The sequence below is a fragment of the Pseudophryne corroboree genome, chromosome 5, assembly GCF_028390025.1.
Source record: "Pseudophryne corroboree isolate aPseCor3 chromosome 5, aPseCor3.hap2, whole genome shotgun sequence".
Lineage (NCBI taxonomy): Eukaryota > Metazoa > Chordata > Amphibia > Anura > Myobatrachidae > Pseudophryne > Pseudophryne corroboree.
Window position 1 is genome coordinate 717,180,634 of NC_086448.1, and position 20,580 is coordinate 717,201,213.

The following is a 20,580-nucleotide window of genomic DNA, read 5'->3' on the forward strand; positions in this document are numbered from 1 at the left end:
AGAGAAATTTCACGGGCAAATGTTCAATGATACAAAACTTCAGTGGAACAGTTTTGTACATTGCATCATGCCTGCTGTGTCTAATTGGTGAATAACATACAGAGGTGAGTTTTTCAAAGGATTAATCTTGTGCTTTGATGTCAGGAGATGGGTTTGTCTAGCTGATTTGATATATTTTTGTGTAAAATTAAGGTTGGGAAGGGAGGCTTTCTGACAGTAATAAACATAAAAACCTAGGAGAGAATTTGCAAAGATGGCATCTCCACATCTTCATATTGCCATAGTGTACAGAGAGAACAAAAACATAAACAACTAAATTATGGGGAATGTTATTATTTTATATTCAGGTCTCCGTGAATTCCTATCGTGTTATCAGATAAATCGGAAGCAAGCCTCACTCATCCCACAAAATATATTGGAACTATTTTTATATGCCTGGTGTCTCTTTGCACCACTCCAACAACAGCTAAAGGAATCATCAGTCTGCCATTTAAATTCTGTATTCCTGAGCTGTGTCAAATTGTTTCTCAAATAAAGCATTCAGAATTTGAATTTACAGTGTGCTAAATTCCTGTTTCTTTATCTTTTTCTCCTTTAGTGTTTGTGAGAACTAAACCCTCGTATCTCTGCATTTCCCATTAATATCTTCTATTTCACATGCCCCTGTTTTCTAGTTTACGCTACATTTTTGTCATTGTGTAAAAAAAACTCTTCAATATGGGAGATGCTTGCCATTTACTGTATATTCAGTTCCTCTATTTATAATTTGAATCTATTCAATAGCACCATTGCCTTTTAGCTGGGTCTGTGTAGGGAAGAGGAAGAGATATTTTATTGCACTCTCACGCCTCAAAATCATTAAGCAAACATTGAAATGATTGTATACTAATTAGTGATGTGCACCGGACATTTTTCGGGTTTTGTGTTTTGGTTTTGGATTCGGTTCCGCGGCCGCGTTTTGGATTCGGACGCGTTTTGGCAAAACCTCACCGAAATTTTTTTTTAGGATTCGGGTGTGTTTTGGATTCGGGTGTTTTTTTCAAAAATCTCTAAAAAACAGCTTAAATCATAGAATTGGGGGGTCATTTTGATTCCATAGTATTATTAACCTCAATTACCATCATTTCCACTCATTTCCACTCTATTCTAAAAACCTCACACCTCACAATATTATTTTTAGTCCTACAATTTGCACCGAGGTCGCTGGATGGCTAAGCTAAGCGACACAAGTGGCCGACACAAACATCTGGCCCATCTAGGAGTGGCACTGCAGTGTCAAGACAGGATGGCACTTCAAAAAAAATTTCCCCAAACAGCACATGATGCAAAGAAAAAAAGAGGTGCACCAAGGTCGCTGTGTGACTAAGCTAAGCGACACAAGTGGCCGACACAAACACCTGGCCCATCTAGGAGTGGCACTGCAGTGTCAAGACAGGATGGCTTTTCAAAAAAATTGTCCCCAAACAGCACATGATGCAAAGAAAAAAAGAGGCGCACCAAGGTCGCTGTGTGACTAAGCTAAGCGACACAAGTGGCCGACACAAACACCTGGCCCATCTAGGAGTGGCACTGCAGTGTCAAGACAGGATGGCACTTCAAAAAAATTGTCCCCAAACAGCACATGATGCAAAGAAAAAAAGAGGCGCACCAAGGTCGCTGTGTGACTAAGCTAAGCGACACAAGTGGCCGACACAAACACCTGGCCCATCTAGGAGTGGCACTGCAGTGTCAAGACAGGATGGCACTTCAAAAAAATTGTCCCCAAACAGCACATGATGCAAAGAAAAAAAGAGGCACACCACAGGTATAGAATGTAGATGGATAGTATACTTAATGAATGACGACACAGAGGTAGGTACAGCAGTGGCCTACCGTACTGCTATATATAGTATACTGGTGGTCACTGTGTCAGCAAACTGCAAAACTAAAATGCATTACAGGTATAGAATGTAGATGGATAGTATACTTAATGAATGACGACACAGAGGTAGGTACAGCAGTGGCCTACCGTACTGCTATATATAGTATACTGGTGGTCACTGTGTCAGCAAACTGCAAAACTAAAATGCACCACAGGTATAGAATGTAGATGGATAGTATACTTAATGAATGACGACACAGAGGTAGGTACAGCAGTGGCCTACCGTACTGCTATATATAGTAAACTGGTGGTCACTGTGTCAGCAAACTGCAAAACTAAAATGCACCACAGGTATAGAATGTAGATGGATAGTATACTTAATGAATGACAACACAGAGGTAGGTACAGCAGTGGCCTACCGTACTGCTATATATAGTATACTGGTGGTCACTGTGTCAGCAAATTGCAAAACTAAAATGCACCACAGGTATAGAATGTAGATGGATAGTATACTTAATGAATAACGACACAGAGGTAGGTATAGCAGTGGCCTACCATACTGCTATATATAGTATACTGGTGGTCACTGTGTCCGCAAACTGCAAAACTAAAATGCACCACAGGTATAGAATGTAGATGGATAGTATACTTAATGAATGATGACACAGAGGTAGGTACAGCAGTTTGCTGACACAGTGACCACCAGTATACTATATATAGCAGTACGGTAGGTACTGCTATATATAGTATACTGGTGGTCACTGTGTCAGCAAACTGCAAAACTAAAATGCACCACAGGTATAGAATGTAGATGGATAGTATACTTAATGAATGACGACACAGAGGTAGGTACAGCAGTGGCCTACCGTACTGCTATATATAGTATACTGGTGGTCACTGTGTCAGCAAACTGCAAAACTAAAATGCACCACAGGTATAGAATGTAGATGGATAGTATACTTAATGAATGACGACACAGAGGTAGGTACAGCAGTGGCCTACCGTACTGCTATATATAGTATACTGGTGGTCACTGTGTCAGCAAAACTCTGCACTGTACTCCTCCTATATAATATTAATTATACTGGTGGTCCCCAGTCCCCACAATAAAGCAGCACACTGAGCACAGATATGGAGTGTTTTTCAGGCAGACAACGTATACTGGTGGTCACTGTCAGCAAAACTCTGCACTGTACTCCTGCTATATAATACAGCTGCTCCCCAGTCCCCACAATTAAGCAGTGTGAGCACAGATATATTATGCAGCACACTGAGCACAGATATGGTATGGAGCGTTTTTTTCAGGCAGAGAACGGATAAAACTGGTGGTCACTTATCAGCAAAACTCTGCACTGTACTCCTCCTAACAGCTGCTCCCCAGTCCTCCCCACAATTAAGCAATAAAGCAATCAAGTTCAACAATAAACGGAGAGGACGCCAGCCACGTCCTCTCCCTATCATCTCCAATGCACGAGTGAAAATGGCGGCGACGCGCGGCTGCTTATATAGAATCCGAATCTTGCGAGAATCCGACAGCGGGATGATGACATTTGGGCGCGCTCGGGTTAGCCGAGCAAGGCGGGAAGGTTCGAACCTGCCTCGGACCCGTGTAAAATGGGTGAAGTTCGGGGGGGTTCGGTTTCCGAGAAACCGAACCCGCTCATCACTAATACTAATATTACTGCTGACCTGGATGATAGAAAGCATTGCCTGCAGCCTCGCATCACTCTCCCATCTCTGTCTTGCTATTGTGCTATATGCATAATTCAACAACGTGCAAAATGAAGATATAAAGTATAGCCAATACATTGAATGAAAATAGCAAACGCTCAGATCCCCAAAAATATGCTGAAAACGGTATTATGCAATAGCAGAACTAAGACATAGCTAAATGAAAATAAAACAACATATTGTTTGCATACAGTTCTAGAGCACCCAAAATGGTTCATAAGTACTTAGAGAATGCAATGTCTGAGTTGATAACAAACTTTAACATTTTAGAAAATATCTCTTTAATACTGTGAATGGCTTACATCTTAAGGGGTTCAGCAGGCTCAATCTAGCAGGCTCAATCTAGCAGGTCACTCATTTCACCCGGGCAGCCCATCCCCCCCCCTTCCCCAGCATCGCTCAGCACACATCGCGCTGTGCTGAGCGGCGGGAGATATGTGTGCTGAGCAGTTCGCTCAGCACACATCTCTCCCGTGTATATGGCCCTTTACTTGTGGTCACACCCGAAAGCCACATGGCTAATCACATACTGCATTGTGTTATCATTGCAGGCAATTAAGTGACTGACCTAATTAGAGAGTTGCTTAGGGAAATTAGGAATCCATTCTATAGATGTACACTTAAAAGGTCTACAGTGGTTAGGTAGACTACCCTTGGTCGACCTGCATTAGGCCGACAGGGTCAAAAGATCGACATGTAAAACATGGGTAGTTCAAAATGTCGACATGTTCAAAAGGTTGACAGGGTCAAAATGTCAACACATATGGTCGACACAAGTTTTTTTTATATTACATTTTTTATCAGTTTTATCAGCATACCATACATTCGCTCGCCATTTGAGGGGACATGGTACACTAATGGGGCTTGTTTGTGGCAGAAAAGTGCCAAAACACCCCCCCCCCCCCCCCAAATAATGTGTTTACCTTATTTGTGTCAACCATTTCCATGTCGATCTTTTGACCCTGTCGACCTTTTCTACTGTCTATCTATTCAATGTTGACATTTTGACCCTGTCGACATGTTTCCCCTATCAACCTAATGCATGTCGACCATTAGTAGTCTACTTATTAACTATAGGCCTTTTTAGTGTAGATTTAATAATCCACACCCTGGAAATTAATAGAAAAGGCTGTTACAAAGCAACTACAAGTCTAACCATCATAAACCATTATAAAGCATTAAAGTCTACTTTCAGGATAAATGTTTGTGCTCCTGCAGCATTGGTGCACCTCACTAACTTACCAATGGCTAGAAAAAAAGGTGATTGTTCCACCCTCATCTAATTTCGGCAGAGTTGGATGGAATAGACTCTGGGGGTAATTCAGAGTTGATCGTAGATGTACTAAATTTAGCACATCTACAATCATTTACTTTGACATGCGGGGGGGGGGGGGACTAGTCCACCCTGCATGTCAGGCTCTGCCCCCCCTTCCCTGCACAAGTACAAAAGCTTCGCACAGCGGCGATGCTTTTGTACTTGACAAGTAGCTCCCTACCTGCGCAGCTCCTGCACGCTGGCAGGGAGCTACTTGTCGCATCCCAGGTCGCAGCAGCTGCGTGTAAAATCACGCAGCTGCCACGGACCACCCTCCGCACAGTCTGGGCATGCCTGCGTTGCCCAGACTGCGCCCCCAAATCGGCAGTCAAATGCCACCGGCCCGCCCCCTGCCACCCAGCGAACGCACATGCACACTGCGTCGCATGCACATGCGCAGTTCAGACCTGATCGTCCACTGTGCGAAAACGCACAGCAGCGATGAGGTCTGAATTAGCCCCTCTTTATCTACTTTGTGCTGTGCTTGATGTGATGGGAAGTAGCCAATTTGTCGACACTAATGCTGTCAACAGTCAATTTGTTGACAGTGTTATGTTGGTAGGACAATGCTGGTACCATTGTAATGCTATTAAAAGCATTTTAACCATGTCAGCATTATAACTTTAAACATTATGCTTTACTAATATGTTTACAGCTTTAATGCAGACACAGTTAGAATTCTTTAAATAACATTGTGTTGGCATTGTCCCGTAAACATAACATAGTCAACATTTAGACTGTCAAGAGCATTACTGTCAAGAAATCATAAGTATCCCAATATGATGAATTATGACCAGTGTCGGACTGGGGCATGGAGGGCCCACCGGGGGAATGCAGTGGTAGAGGCCCATGCTTAGGGGTGTGGCTAGCTGCCACAGAGGCTGGGCTAACCATGGTATGGGCCCCATGATAAATATATATGGTAAATACTGCTAGTTCATGAATGATAATGTACCAGACTAATAACTGCAATGCACTGTAGATAATATGTATAATGTACAATTCAAGTGCACAGTGTGGAACCTGATCCCTAGAGGAGGAGGTGGCCCCCCTGGCAGTGGGGCCCACCAGTGGTTTCCCCTGTACCCCTGTGGGCCAGTCTAACCCTGATTATGACATTGTAAAAGAGTGTCTCTGACAGTTTTGTGGTAAACACTGTATGTTGGTCAACTGGTCAAAAGATTTTTATCAGGAATATATTTCTTTTCCCCATTGCACTATTATGCTTTTCTCTCATTGTGTTTGCAGTACAGTATATACTGTATTCTGCTTCTGGGAAACGTAATCCAGTGTTAGCACTACTAAGTGAGGAAATTCAGCTCTGACCATACTCAAACTGAATATAATCCTCGTGTTCAATGTAACTCTTTGTAATTGGTAGAACATGAAATATGTGTATTGCATTGGTAAAGTGGGTGTGGATCATTAGATCGACAGTGTCTAGGTCGACAATGTTTAGGTCGACCACTATAGGTCGACAGTCACTAGGTCGATGGGGTCTAGGTCGACAGGGTCTAGGTCGACATGTCAAAAGGTCGACATGAGTTTTTCATGGGTTTTTGGTGTCGTTTTCTCCGTACAGTGACCGGGAAGCCCAATTAGTGCACCGTGTCCCCTCGCATGGCTCGCTTTGCTCGCCATGCTGCGGGCAAGGTGCCTCGCTCCGCTACTGCTGCGCTTGGCACAGGTTACTATTCCCAATCATAGTCCGCATGGATCGTTAAGTATGAAAAAGTACAAAAAAAGAAAAAAATGTAAAAAAAATTTGTCGACCTTTTGACCTGTCAACCTTGAACATGTCAACCTAGAAACCCTGTCAACCTTGAAAACATGTCGACCTAGTGACTGTCGACCTATAGTGGTCGACCTAAACATAGTCGACCTAGACACTGTCGATCTTCAGACCGGATCCCGGTAAAGTGCATACAAATTTACTTGGTTTCTTGCATTTTCTTTATGCTATGTATGCAATGTACTCAGGACTTGGGGGATATTTATCAAAGCTTGGAGAAAGAGAAAGCTCTCCCCAAGCTTTGATAAATCTCCTTGATATGCTAAAATTAGTTGAACCAGTTTAAAATCCAACTGAATTAGACTGGTATCTGTTGTTTTAATTGTGGTTAGACCACCTTGACTACACTGCTCTTGAATAATGGAATAAAACCTCATTGGTGTTGCTCAAAGTCCTAAAAGTAATTCAAATAAACATTACATTGTTTCTTTCATATTGCTACTTTTAATAGTAGTTTTAAAATTAATTTTTCTATTTAAAAAAAAAAACCATTTTATTCTGGTTCAAAATGTGTACTTTGCATGGAAAACTTTCAAAAATACTATACAAATGTAATCATTGAAAAAATCCATTACAAAAACATGCTATTAAATGGTTCAGTTGGCTAAAATATTGTTGAACATGTATGCTTTACTTGAAATTGATTTTCATGTTTAGTCTAATCTTTAATTTGAGACGTAAATTCAAGTTTTGGAACCAAATCGAGGAGGTGGTCTGAGAACCATTTTGAAACATTTTTTTGCGTCTCTAGTTTGGAAACAGAACATCTATTTATGTCATTTTTATTTCATTAACATTTATATATAGCAGAAGCATATTCAGTTACAGTACGCTTTACTATTAGAATCAAAACAGTAATAAAATGAAGCTGGGATATAACAAACAGACAAAGAAGGTCCAAGCTTACAATCTATAGGGAATGCGGGATTTCATGAATAATAATAATTTTATTTAATTAGCACTTTTCTCCAAAGTGACTAAAGGCGCATTACAGAAAATATGAACATACAGTAACACAGATATTTACATTTGGAAAAAATATAGATACCATGAACATACTGTAATATAGAGGTGAGGCAGTCATTTTGTGCTTCAGTTTAAAGGATTATTCTTCCTTCTCAAAAAAGTATCAGATGAGGCAGTCAACTTGGGGGCTACACTAGGAGGAACGGGCAATGCCTGGATGAGGTGACACACAATGAGGGAGATACAGAATACTAAAGCAAGATACATAATCAGCGGTGCAAGTATGAGGGTACGCTTGTGTACGGAGTACCCTTAAGAATTTGGCAGCGGGTACGCAGTACCACCTGTCACACACTTTGCCATTACCACAATTATAATGTGCCACAAAGCAACAAGACCATGGTGTTTAGCAGCATGACGGCTCCTTCCACTTTGTCAGGGTTCCTGGGAGTGCGACAGTGGCTGTATTTTCCTGTTATAATGGAGGCATTACTATATATTCTTATTAAATTGGGGGCATTACTATATATTTCTATTATACTGGAGGTATCACTTTATATTTCTATTATACTGGAGGTATTACTATATATTTCTATTATACTGGATGCATTACTATATATTTCTATTATACTGGAGGTATCATTATATATTTCTATTATACTGGAGGCATTACTATATATTTCTATTATACTGGATGCATTACTATATATTTCTATTATACTGGAAGTATTACTATATATTTCTATTATACTGGATGTATCACTATATATTTCTATTATACTGGAAGTATTACTATATATTTCTATTATACTGGAAGTATTACTATATATTTCTATTATACTGGAGGTATCACTATATATTTCTATTATACTGGAGGTATTACTATATATTTCTATTATACTGGATGCATTACTATATATTTCTATTATACTGGAGGTATCATTATATATTTCTATTATACTGGAGGTATCACTATATATTTCTATTATACTGGATGCATTACTATATATTTCTATTATACTGGAGGTATCACTATATATTTCTATTATACTGGAGGCATTACTATATATTTTTAGCCTTGCCTCCGGATTCCAAAAAAAAGGGGCTGTCGTGTGGCCACACCGCTAGTGTCATGTAGCCACTCCCACTAGAAGCATGTGGCCACGCTCCCTCACAACACATGACCACGCCCATTTTTCGGCACACAGTACCACTAAGAAAATATTTCTACTTGCACCACTGTACATAATCCTTACAAAATCATCAGAACCATGCATTGTTCAGCCTATGTATAACAGTACCTGGCAAGGCAGCTATCTTGGGCACATTATATAAGTTATAATATGTGAGATAAACAATACATGGAAATAATACATACAAGCAGCAGATGCTTCTACCTCTTTGGAGGAGGGAGCTGCCACTGCCCGTGCTTCCTGCAGTAGGAGGACAGAAGGAGAACCCCGGCCCGCCTAGTCCCAACACCTGCGCAATGGATCTGGTAGGATCTGGGACCGGTGCATGCACATAAGCAGTGGTGGGACTGTGCATGCACAAAATACCAGCTTTTATGGACTGCATCAGCTGCAGCCCATAGAAACTTGGCAGGACTGCCCAAAAGGCAGAAATTGGATTTCCACAGGAAGCACGCTCTCTGCTAATCTCAGCCCTAGTAGTCCCATAATGGGACCTCCTGTCGTGTGGGTGACTGTCAAGAAGCACTTTCAGTGGGAAGTCACTGCTAGTCACAATAAAACCAGTGCAATCACGGACTGAAACTGGCTCACTGAGGTGGATGATATTACTAGGGGGGGCTGCATCCCTGCAGTCCATGGATAAAATCCACCACTGCATACAAGGGTTACATGAAAAATTATTAACAGAATATCCACTGCATAAATAGCTCCATGTGTTGCACATCTTGCTCATGAAAGTACCAAAAGGGAGTTGCATTAAACCTTTGAGAGAGATAAGGTGGGTACCTATAAAAACCAATCAGCTTCTATCTATTATTTATCTAGCACAGTCTCTAAGCTGATTGGCTGCTATGGAACACTTCTCTACTTTATCTCTCTTGAAGGGTTGATAAATCTCACAAGTGATGCATTAGTGCTACACATTGCAAAGTGTTCCTTTCAATTGCAAAGGTTCTTGGTGTGATATATGATCCAGGTCTTACAGTAATGTTAGCCTTGGGTCAGTGGGAAGTGTCATTCTAGAAAGAGAACATACTGTACAGTATATAAGTTTTTATGAACTGTGTATAGGGATGTTAGGTGGCAGAATAGCTTATGGGTGGTTCTGGAATTTGATAATCTTGTCTGAGTTTTAGGGAATGCTACAAGGTTTGGAGTCTAGAAGTAAGTCTTGTTGTATAGGAAAGAGCATTACACAGAGTGGGTGCAGCCCCAGAGAAGTCCGGTAATCATGAATATGGCAGCAGGTAATGAGTGGATGAAAGAAGCAGTTCTTGTACAGATCATGAGTTGTTATATATCGAAGGGAGGAAGACTAAAATTAAATATGAGGTACTTTTTACATTAAGAATTGTTAGACTTATAGGATAGTCTCGGACAAATATATAGTTATTTTTAATAACTCATAATAATAATAATAATAATAATAATTATTATTATTATTATTATTATTGAAACACAAATTGAAACAATAACAAAACAACCATGCTTTCACAAATGAAAGAAATAAGTAAGGAGCCAGAATATTGAGTAATCACTTTTGTGCTCTCAAATCCTATGAGGTAAATTTACTAATCAGGGTTTTTCAGACAAATGCGGATACTGGGTTTTAAAGGGACAATAACATTTAAATACAAAACCTTATTGTCCTATTAAATCCAGCAACTCAAACTGCCAAAGACATGGATTCTCTGCAACCGGCGCTTAGTACAGTAAATTTACCCGCATGTCTCTATATTTTCTGTGTATATACTGTAGCAATACTGTATATATTTTTCTGGACCTTCTAGAATCTACAGTCAAACTTCCACTTATTGTGTCATTCCATTGCAATGTGAGTCAACTCACTCCTGCCGGAACGCCTATAATATTTACATGCAAACATCACTGTATCTCAATGACATTTAACCTACCATCCTATCAAAGATACATATTGACTACAGTGAATATACTGCGCAATGCCCACGATGAAAACTATACTGGAATTCTCAGTGACTATTGACAATAAATTATAACATTTAACATGTCTTTATATAGAGCTTCTAGCTACAGTATTACAAAAGGTCTTCAACATTCTAAAGAAGGGTGTTGTACAAGTTTCTGTGTTTAGGGAGGTGGCTTAGCCTCACATTGAAAGTACAGTAACTAATGTTTACCATATACCTAAAGTTCTCCTGAATGTAAGAAATGGAAAAAAATTTTTTCTTCTCCACATTTCAGAAAAGGGTCATAGATAAATAAACCCATTCAAAAGCTTTCTGCACACAACCGCACAGTATACATAGCGCATATACTGGGACGTATCACAATTGTGTGATGGATCTAGCGTAAATTAGAATCTTTATACAAACAAAAGCAAAACATCAGTTGGCTTGGATCACATATGCAAAGTTAATTGTTGTTCAAAAACATTTTTTGCTTTTCTTTTTATAACAGAATATATTATTTACAATCAATAACATTTCATAAAATAAAATAAAAAATTGATATAAAAAATAATGACTTGTGTGGCAAAAGTATATAAAATCAAACCATAAAAGATACATACCAGGTACTATATATAGCAAATAGCAGTGAAAACACAAATTAAGGTATTAAATGACAGCATAGATCAAGTGTCGCACTGATCAGTGTCAAAGAAGTCACGTGACACATAAACACAGCTATATGCCTGTAGAGAACATAAATGATCACAAAAAACCCTATTAACTTAACTTTGTGGGTAACTACGGTATGCTTATATTTTGTCTTGCCAAGCCTTCTGAGCCCTATTTATCTTGCACTAACCTTGTTAGGTTATCTTCTGAAATCCGATATCACCACCAAAGCTTCATTTTCACGATTCAAGTGCTTGACCAGATTCAGAACAACAGTGTCAGCTTTCTTAGATGATATTCTCTAAACAGGTTCCTTTCTGCGTATGTGTTTCTAAATTCAGATGAATAGACGTTACCATATGCTATAGAATATTACCTTTACTCAATGGCGACAGGGCTGCCTACCATCAGATCGATTTACTAAACAAACTAAAAACGTGGGTGGGGATGTTAAACAGTAACTACTGTAGTAAACCACAGGGAAAAATGAAAGCTACTAGTTTTGCACACTATCTTTTACAGCAGGCTGCTTTATAGATCACTAAAGTATAGGGTGGAGGAGGAAAAAACTGAACTGAAGAAAAGGATTTAAATAACATTTACAGTAATGAGTATATTATGACCCAGGTAAATATTGTTCTGCACAAGGTCAGGAAGAACAGTAATGAAAATCATATTATTTATTTACATTGCTTTTTTTTTTCTATTTTAGAAAATGCAAAATTCAGTTTCATGTTATCTCAATGCCTAGTGCATTAAGTAATACTGTACATTATGTTACTCTGATAGTGCTGACAGAGCAATATAATGGCATGATACCAGGTGCAAAGAGGAAAAAGAAACATCATTCTAAATTCAGTATGTGCCAGGGACAATTTGCTACAGGTGAAGCTGTGCAAGTCATGTGCCATGGTGCACTTATACCCCTTTCACATCGCACAAATAACCCGGTATCGACACGGCATATTGCCGTGTCGACCCGGGTCAGTGTGCGATGTGAAAGCACACTAGCTGAATTAGCGGGTCGCCTGACCCGGTAATTCAACCCGGTAAAAAAGAAGGGTTTTACCCGGGTTGATTACCGGGTCAGGTGCGGTGTGAATGGGAGCCGTGTCGATGCGACACGGTTCCCATTCACAAGATAGGGAGAGGCGGCGCTGGAGATGAGCTCATCTCCCGACGCCGCCTCCACCCCCGCCCCTGCTGCTGCTGCTCCCTCCGTTGTCATGGCAACCGACCCGGTATATTGCCGGGTCGGAAAGCCTGCAACGGAGCGCAAATGCCGGATCCCACCCGGTAAGTACACGTTTGTCTTACCGGGTAGGATCCGGCATTTGCGGTGTGAATGCGGTAATAGATGGTAAGCAGGGCTGTTTCTAGCCGATTTTGCTCCCAGTGCGAGATTTAAAAATGCACCATCCCCCTCGTGACATAAAAAAAATGTGCTCCCTCCACCTAGATTTTTAATAAAAACTTGCGTGCGCCATAGGCACGCGCGCTCCCGGTGAGGGTGTGTGGCCTCGGCCAAATGGGCGTGGCCTCATTAAAATGGGCGTGTCGTCTGGACTACCTCACAATCCAGTTTTTGACCCTGCTCCAACAGATCACGGCCACCATAGGAAAAAAAAAATTCTACCGTATTAACCCCCACACGGTAATGCCCCCTGCACCATATTATGCCACACACTGCAATGCCCTTGATACATTAAATCCCCACATTACGGCAGGCACGTACCCCCATTTTCCACATTATGGCAGGCAAGAGTCCCCATTTCGCACATTACGGCAGGCAAGAGTCCCCATTTTACACAGTACGGCAGGCAAGAGTCCCCATTTTATACATTACGGCAGGCAAGAGTCCCCATTTCACACATTACAGCAGGCAAGAGTCCCCATTTTACACAGTACGGCAGGCAAGAGTCCCCATTTTATACATTACGGCAGGCAAGAGTCCCCATTTCACACATTATGGCAGGCAAGAGTCCCCTTTTTACACATTACGGCAGGTGTCCCCATTTTACACATTATGGCAGGCAATTGTCCCCATTTTACACATTATGGCAAGTGTCCCCATTTTACACATTATGGCAGGTGTCTCCATTTTACACATTATGGCAAGTGTCCCCATTTTACACATTATGGCAGGTGTCCCCATTTTACACATTATGGCAAGTGTCCCCATTTTACACATTATGGCAGGTGTCCCCATTTTACACATTATGGCAAGTGTCCCCATTTTACACATTATGGCAGGTGTCCCCATTTTACACATTATGGCAGGTGTCCCCATTTTACACATTATGGCAGGTGTCCCCATTTTACACATTATGGCACTCAGCTAGAGAGAGAGAGAGATAGAGAGAGGGTATACTTACAGAGGCGATTCCCGTTCTTCGGCCTGCCTCACCAGTCGCTCCTCGCGCAGGCCGCCTCTCCCTCTTCCTAACTTGTTTCCCCCTCCTCCTCTGTACTCCGCTCGGGGGGGCGGAGTTTCGCGGAATGACACGGTTGCGTTGTGACATCACGACGCAACCGCGTCATTCTGCGAAACTCCACCCACCCGAGCGGGGTACTCAGGGAGACGGAGGAGGGGGAAGCAGGGAGCCACAGTTAGTGCTGCGGCGGGCGCCCCGTACGGTTGCACGGCTCTCCCGCCCCACAAAATGGCCCTAATGGTAAGCTCTGCGGTGCAGGAATGTGCTTCTGACATACCTACAGTATTTAACATATTTTAAATAATTGCTGTCAAGCCTTTCTCTACTAGCTAAGCACATTAAAATATTTCATTATTGTGACAAAAATGTTATATTGTTTCCTATCCAGTGGTGCAAGTAGAAAAAATATCTTATAGGTACTGTGTGGTTGTGGCCAAATGCCACATGGGGTGTGGTCAATGAAAATGGGGGCGTGATACACATATGGGGGGTGGCAGATACACATATGCCCCCACAGTGCCAGATACACCCCCACCATGCCCCTTCAGTGCTAGATGTGCCCCTTTAGTACCAGATATGACCCCAGAGTGCCAGATACACATACCCCCACAGTGCAAGATATTCCCACCAGAGTGCCAGATATGCCCCCAGTGCCAGATATGTCCCCAGAGTGCAGGATATTCCCACCAGAGTGCCAGATATGTCCACAGTGCCAGATATGCCCCACAGTGCCAGATATACATGCCCCCAGAGTGCCAGATATTCCCACCAGAGTGCCAGATATACCCCCAGTGCCAGATATGCCCCACAGTGCCAGATATACATGCCCCCAGAGTGCCAGATATTCCCACCAGAGTGCCAGATATACCCCCAGTGCCAGATATACATGCCCACAGATTGCCAGATATTCCCACCAGAGTGCAAGACATGCCCCTACTTTGCCAGATACACATGCCCCCAGAGTGCCAGATATGACCCCACTGTGCCAGATATGCTCCCACTTTGCCAGATACACATGCCCCCAGAGTGCCAGATATGCCCCCACAGTGGCAGATATGCCGCTACTTTGCCAGATACACATGCCCCCAGAGTGCCAGATATGCCCCCACAGTGCCAGATATGCTCCCACAGTGCCAGATATGCTCCCACTTTGCCAGATACACATGCCCCCAGAGTGCCAGATATGCCCTCACAGTGCCAAATATGCTCCCACTTGGCCAGATACACATGCCCCCAGAGTGCCATATATGTCGTCTTCTTCTGCTGCTGCTGCTGCTGCTGCTGCTGCTGCTGGGGAGAGGAAAGCACAGCACGTGCCCCTCCTGCATCCCGTATTTTAGATATGGCACCGGTCCGCAAGCCAATTAGGGCTCGCTGTCTGGCAGCAGCAGCTCCCAATTGGCTGCCGTTCCGTGAGCTCTGATTAGCTCATGAACCGGCGTTTCAGTGCATGCCACGGCCGCCAGAGTCCAGCCTGTCACTGTGTCAGCTGTCAGGCAGGAGAGGAGAGGCGCATGCTGCGCTTTCCTCTCTCCCTAAAGTGGTGCGCTGAAATGTGCGCTGGTAGTCGTACGGCGTACCCGCTGCCAAATTCTTAAGGGTACACCGTACCCGACCATACCCGCACACTTGCACCACTGTTCCTATCAGATATGTAATTTTTATACTGACATAAATGACTTAGGACTGCAGGGTTATGGCATTTCAAGGGCAGTACCTAGGATGTTTATTTCATGGCAGCAATGCTATCAGAACCAGATAAACAATGGTGCAGATGGGACTACAGTTCCAGGCCTACACATAAAAATAGGCCCATCATCGTGACAGAATTATGATAACCGGCCACAAGTTAGTCACACAGTCGCCATAAATCATAAATATTAAAATTGTGCACCCATACAGCACCAGTCACACCCAGTGCCGTAACTAGGCATTATAGCGCTGTGTGCAAGGAACAGCATTGCCCCCACCATGCAAGACAGGGGCAGTGCGCACCGGAGGTGCGTGAAAAATATATAGGGGCATGGCTTCGTGGGGAAGGGGCGTGGCCGCAAAATAATACCAATTCATACTACGGTGCACAGTAGTCTCCATTATTCAAATTACGCTGCACAGTAGCACCACTAGACAAGGTAAAGCCCCTTTTACAAATTACGGCAGACAGTCCTTTTTACACATTATGGCAGACAGCGTTCCCCTTTTAAACATTGCGGCAGACAGCGTCCCCTTATTATACATTACGGCAGACAGCGTCCCCCTTTTACACATTACGGCAGACAGCATCTCCCTTTTTACACATTACGGCAGACAACGTCCCCTTTTTACACATTACAGCAGACAGCGTCCCCCGTTTACACATTATGGTAGACAGCGTCCCCTTTTTACACATTACGGCAGACAGCGTCCCCCTTTTTACACATTACGGCAGACAGCGTCCCCTTTTTACACATTACGGCAGACAGCGTCCCCTTTTTACACATTGCGGCAGACAGCATCCCCTTTTACACATTACGGCAGACAGCGTCCCCTTTCTACACATTACGGCAGACAGCATCCCCCTTTTACACATTACGGCAGACAGCGTCCCCCTTTATACACATTACGGCAGACAGCGTCCCCTTTTTACAAATTACTGCAGACAGCGTCACCATTTTACACATTACAGCAGACAGCGTAGCGTGCAGAGTAGGGAGCAATGTTGGTGGGTGAATGAGGGTAACAGAGAGAGTGGGTGTAGGGATCAGTGAGGGTGAGAGTAGGGAGCAATGTTGGTGGGTGAGTGAGGGTAACAGAGAGAGTGGGTGTAGGGATCAATGAGGGTGAGAGTAGGGAGCAATGTTGGTGGGTGAGTGAGGGTAACAGAGAGGGATCAGTGAGGGTGAGAGTAGGGAGTAGTGAGGGGAGCAGAGAGTGGGTGTAATGAACAGTGAGGGACATCAGTGTGGACTGTGGAGGCGCTGAGCAAAGTGTGTGTTCCCAACTTCCAGCTGTAACCCCCCCCCCCACCCCGCTTTGTGACTCCACCCCACGCTGCCTCCGCTCCTGCGCTGGACTCTTCCTCTGGCAGGTCATGTGTGCGACACTGCCGAGTGCAAGGTCGCACAGCAGTTCTCTCAGGGGCGTAGTCAGGAAGGGGGGGATGCAGTGCCGCAGTGTTTGTGGCCACTCCCAACACCAAGATACGCTGCTGCAGTGAGCTGCTGGCTGCTCCTCTTCTCCGTTCTCCCACTGCCGCTCCCAGAATGCCATGCGCATCCCTGGCTTGAAACGCTGGGTGGGAGCGCAGCGCGGCACTGCTGTTTCCAAATTTGGCTGACAGCGACGGGGGACTGCGGCGCCTACAGGGTAAATACTAATACCCTGCTTGCCCGCTTCCAGTGTGTGCTAGTGGGTGCGCTCCCAGTGCACATGCGCTGTGTGGAACGCACTGCTAGCACACACCTAGTTACGGCACTGGGTCACACACACACAGTTTGGGGAGGGGGGGGAATGGTGACACACTGGTGGGGACTGGAGGGTACAGGGTCACACGCACACACACACAGATTGGAAAGGAAGAGGGGAATGGTGACACACTTGTGGAGCCTGGAGGGTACAGGGTCACACACACAGCTTGAGGGGGGGGGGGAAATGGTGACACACTGGTGGGGCCTGGATGGTACAGGGTCACACACACACATACACACAGCTTGGGAAGCAGGAGGAGGGGAAATGGTGACACACTGGGGCCTGGAGGCAACAGTGTCACACACACAGCGTGGTGAGAGTGAGGGGGTATAGTGACACATATAATGTGTAAAGAAGAGACAGCTGTACAGTGACGTACCATATAGGAGCAGAGGGTACAGCAGCATCTCAGCATCTATAGAGCAGCCAGCAAGGACCTTAGAACAGGAGCAGCTTGTCCTCCGAGTCCTAACTTCTGAATGGGGCGGGTGCTATCTTTGGCTCCACCCATCCTTTTCTGTCTACACTGCAGTGCCAGCATCCCAGACCCAGTCAGTGAGTGTGCAGCAGCGCTGAGGGTGAGAAGGTACGGGCAGCAGTGTAATCCATCACTGCTGGAGCCCACCCACACCCTCCATCAGCACTCATGGCTCCCACTCCTCTCACCCACCATGCATCCATCCCACATGATCACATTGGTGATCGGATGCACTGCTCCCTGCCGATGACGCGTGCTATTTAGCAGCTGGCGGCAGCGAGTGGGTGCCAGTACTGGATTCCCCCCCCTCCCCCCGCTCGCTCTGTAATAAAGGGATGCACTGCCCTGTCCGCCGCTGCTCCCGCTGTCTCCTCACTGAGCAGCGCAGCTGAGGGGAAAAGGGTGTCTGATTAAATTTCTCTGCCTCACAGCGCATTGCGCTGTGTGCAATGCCCCTCTCGCCCATAGCTAGTTACGGCTCTGGTCACACCTCCTCTGTTTCACATAATAAACCCTTGAATATTTTCAGCTCCAGGTCCATGTGCTCCTTTATCTGGCCGAGTGCTATCTGCTGTGTCTTTACTCTTCAGGGACGTGTTAAGAGAGGAGATTGCCCGTGTGTATGATCCATGCAGACCCCCTCCTCTATGCTAGTGAGTTGACTATAGCTTTCACAGGTCTCAGAGTACATGGCGTCCAAACCTAGTTCCCAGGGCCAGAGGCGTCACTCATCTCTTATGTACCCGGTGCGGCAGCAAGTGGGAAGGGGATGTAGCTTCACACGAGGGGCGTGGCTAGGTGGGCCGGTGCATGGGAGGGGGCATGGCTATGCATCCTTGACCCTCATTTTCATCACTCTCGGGGTCCGGGAGTTCTGGCCTGCCCCCGGAGACTAGCGTGGCTGCAGGTCCAGCTCCTACATGGTGACAGGAAACGGGTTGCTGCATGTAATATTACAGTGCAGCACCCGGCTCCTTTCACTGAGCAGGAGCCTCCACTTTGGTGTCACCCCTCGCACCACCCGCACCAACCTGTGATGCCACTGCCTGGGGATATCTCTATTATGCATGCACAAATCATTGTGAAAATGGCCGTGCTCGGCATTTTCACAGTGATTTATGTTGGCGGTGTCGGCCACTGTGGGACTCTGGAGGGGTAAGTATAATTATTTGGGTGCAGAGTGCACATTCTGAGCCCCCTGAACTCATGGGCCCCTGTGTACCGCATACTTTGCACCCATTATAATACATCTATGTGTTTCCTTATTGCATATTTGGAAATGTTAATATAACTCTATGACATTAGCTTTGCAACAAGTTATGCCACATTTATTTGCGTATCTACAATGGGTGTGCGGTAGTACACATGGTGCCCACATCACACACCCTGCACCCATATAATTATACTTACCTCTCTGGAGTTGTGCGTCAGCCAAACGCTGCAGACAGAAATCACCAGGAAAATGGCATGGCAGTCATGTTACCGGAGATTTGCAAATACACAGTAGAGAAGTCAATGGAACATAGCATGGGCACAGTGTTCCTGGAGACCTGTGCATGTGTAGTAGACTTTGGCACAAAGCCTCTTAAACTGCCTCATGATCTCATTATGTCCATTTGAAACGGTTTAATATCAGCAAATGGTGATTATGACTGTTGAGCAAGGACCCCAAGAGATTGGTCAGGTCATAGACTGGGGGGCATGGCCACACCCATTGTGGACCCTCTATAGGAGCTGCATCCTGCATACTCTATGAGGGCTCAGCCATGCCATCTTGGGCATACTTTGCCACCTTATATCCTCTAGTGTTAGTTAATTGTTTTCTTGTCCTTATAAGATATAGGGGTCTATTTACTAAGCCTTGGATGGAGATAAATCCGACGGAGATAAAGTCCCAGCCAACCGGCTCCTGTCATTTTTCAAACCCAGCCTGTGGCATAGCAGTTAGGAACCGATTGGCTGGTACTTTACCTCCATCGGATTTATCTTCATCCAAAGCTTAGTAAATAGACCCCATAGTCTTATAATAGAGCAAGAAAATGCTTTTGTAGCTTAATGATGATGTACAGTACAGTACACATACTTCTATATGTGTCCATGATATTTCTTTGCACTTACCCTAACTTTTGTGTATGTGTTGATGGACATTTATGAAACTGCAAAAACTATGGTCCTGTAACTCAAATCCTGTCTTTCAATGTCATGTGTCTATGTTTACACTATTGTATCCAGTTGTACAATTACAGGGTAATTTATCAATATGCGGCTATAACAAAGATAATCCTGTGTTACCGCAATTTACTAATACTAAGCTTGCAGCGCCAACATTTACATTTACTAACACAATTTATCTGGGGCAACTGAGCAATACTCAGCACGTCTTCCATAATGGCTGATAGCGGAAAGGAAATCTTACTGCTTTACCTGCCAGTCTATCCTTACTAATGCAAAGTGGATTACCTAGACTTGGGCTTCTAATTCCACTTTCATTATAAAGTAAAGTTTAAAAAGGTAACCTGTATGTTGCCTTTACTATGGTAGTCAATAGGGTCACCAATATTTAGGTATCCACAATTTTTCAAGCTCCAGATAGTAAGATAATAAGCTCTGGACATTGAGGCAGGCAGACTGTATTAATGTGGTAGGGGCTTTATGGACATACTGAGACAGATATAGAGCAAAGTCCAGGAAGGAGGCCAAAGTTGGGGCATTTCGCATAATTCCGTAAATAATTAAATGTTAGGGGCTGGAAGCTAGCAAGGCAA

At 44.1% G+C, this 20,580-nt stretch overlaps 1 protein-coding gene across 1 annotated transcript in view; it reads right to left on the minus strand.

The window, feature by feature from the left end:
* HNF4G (hepatocyte nuclear factor 4 gamma) overlaps positions 1-11,857 on the minus strand; it is a 282,814-nt gene extending 270,957 nt beyond the window's left edge. The window contains exon 1 of the mRNA XM_063925028.1: positions 11,646-11,857. The gene's annotated coding sequence lies outside the window, so the exon portion shown is untranslated. The remainder of the gene's footprint in view (positions 1-11,645) is intronic.
* Between the last annotated feature and the right edge of the window lie 8,723 nt (positions 11,858-20,580).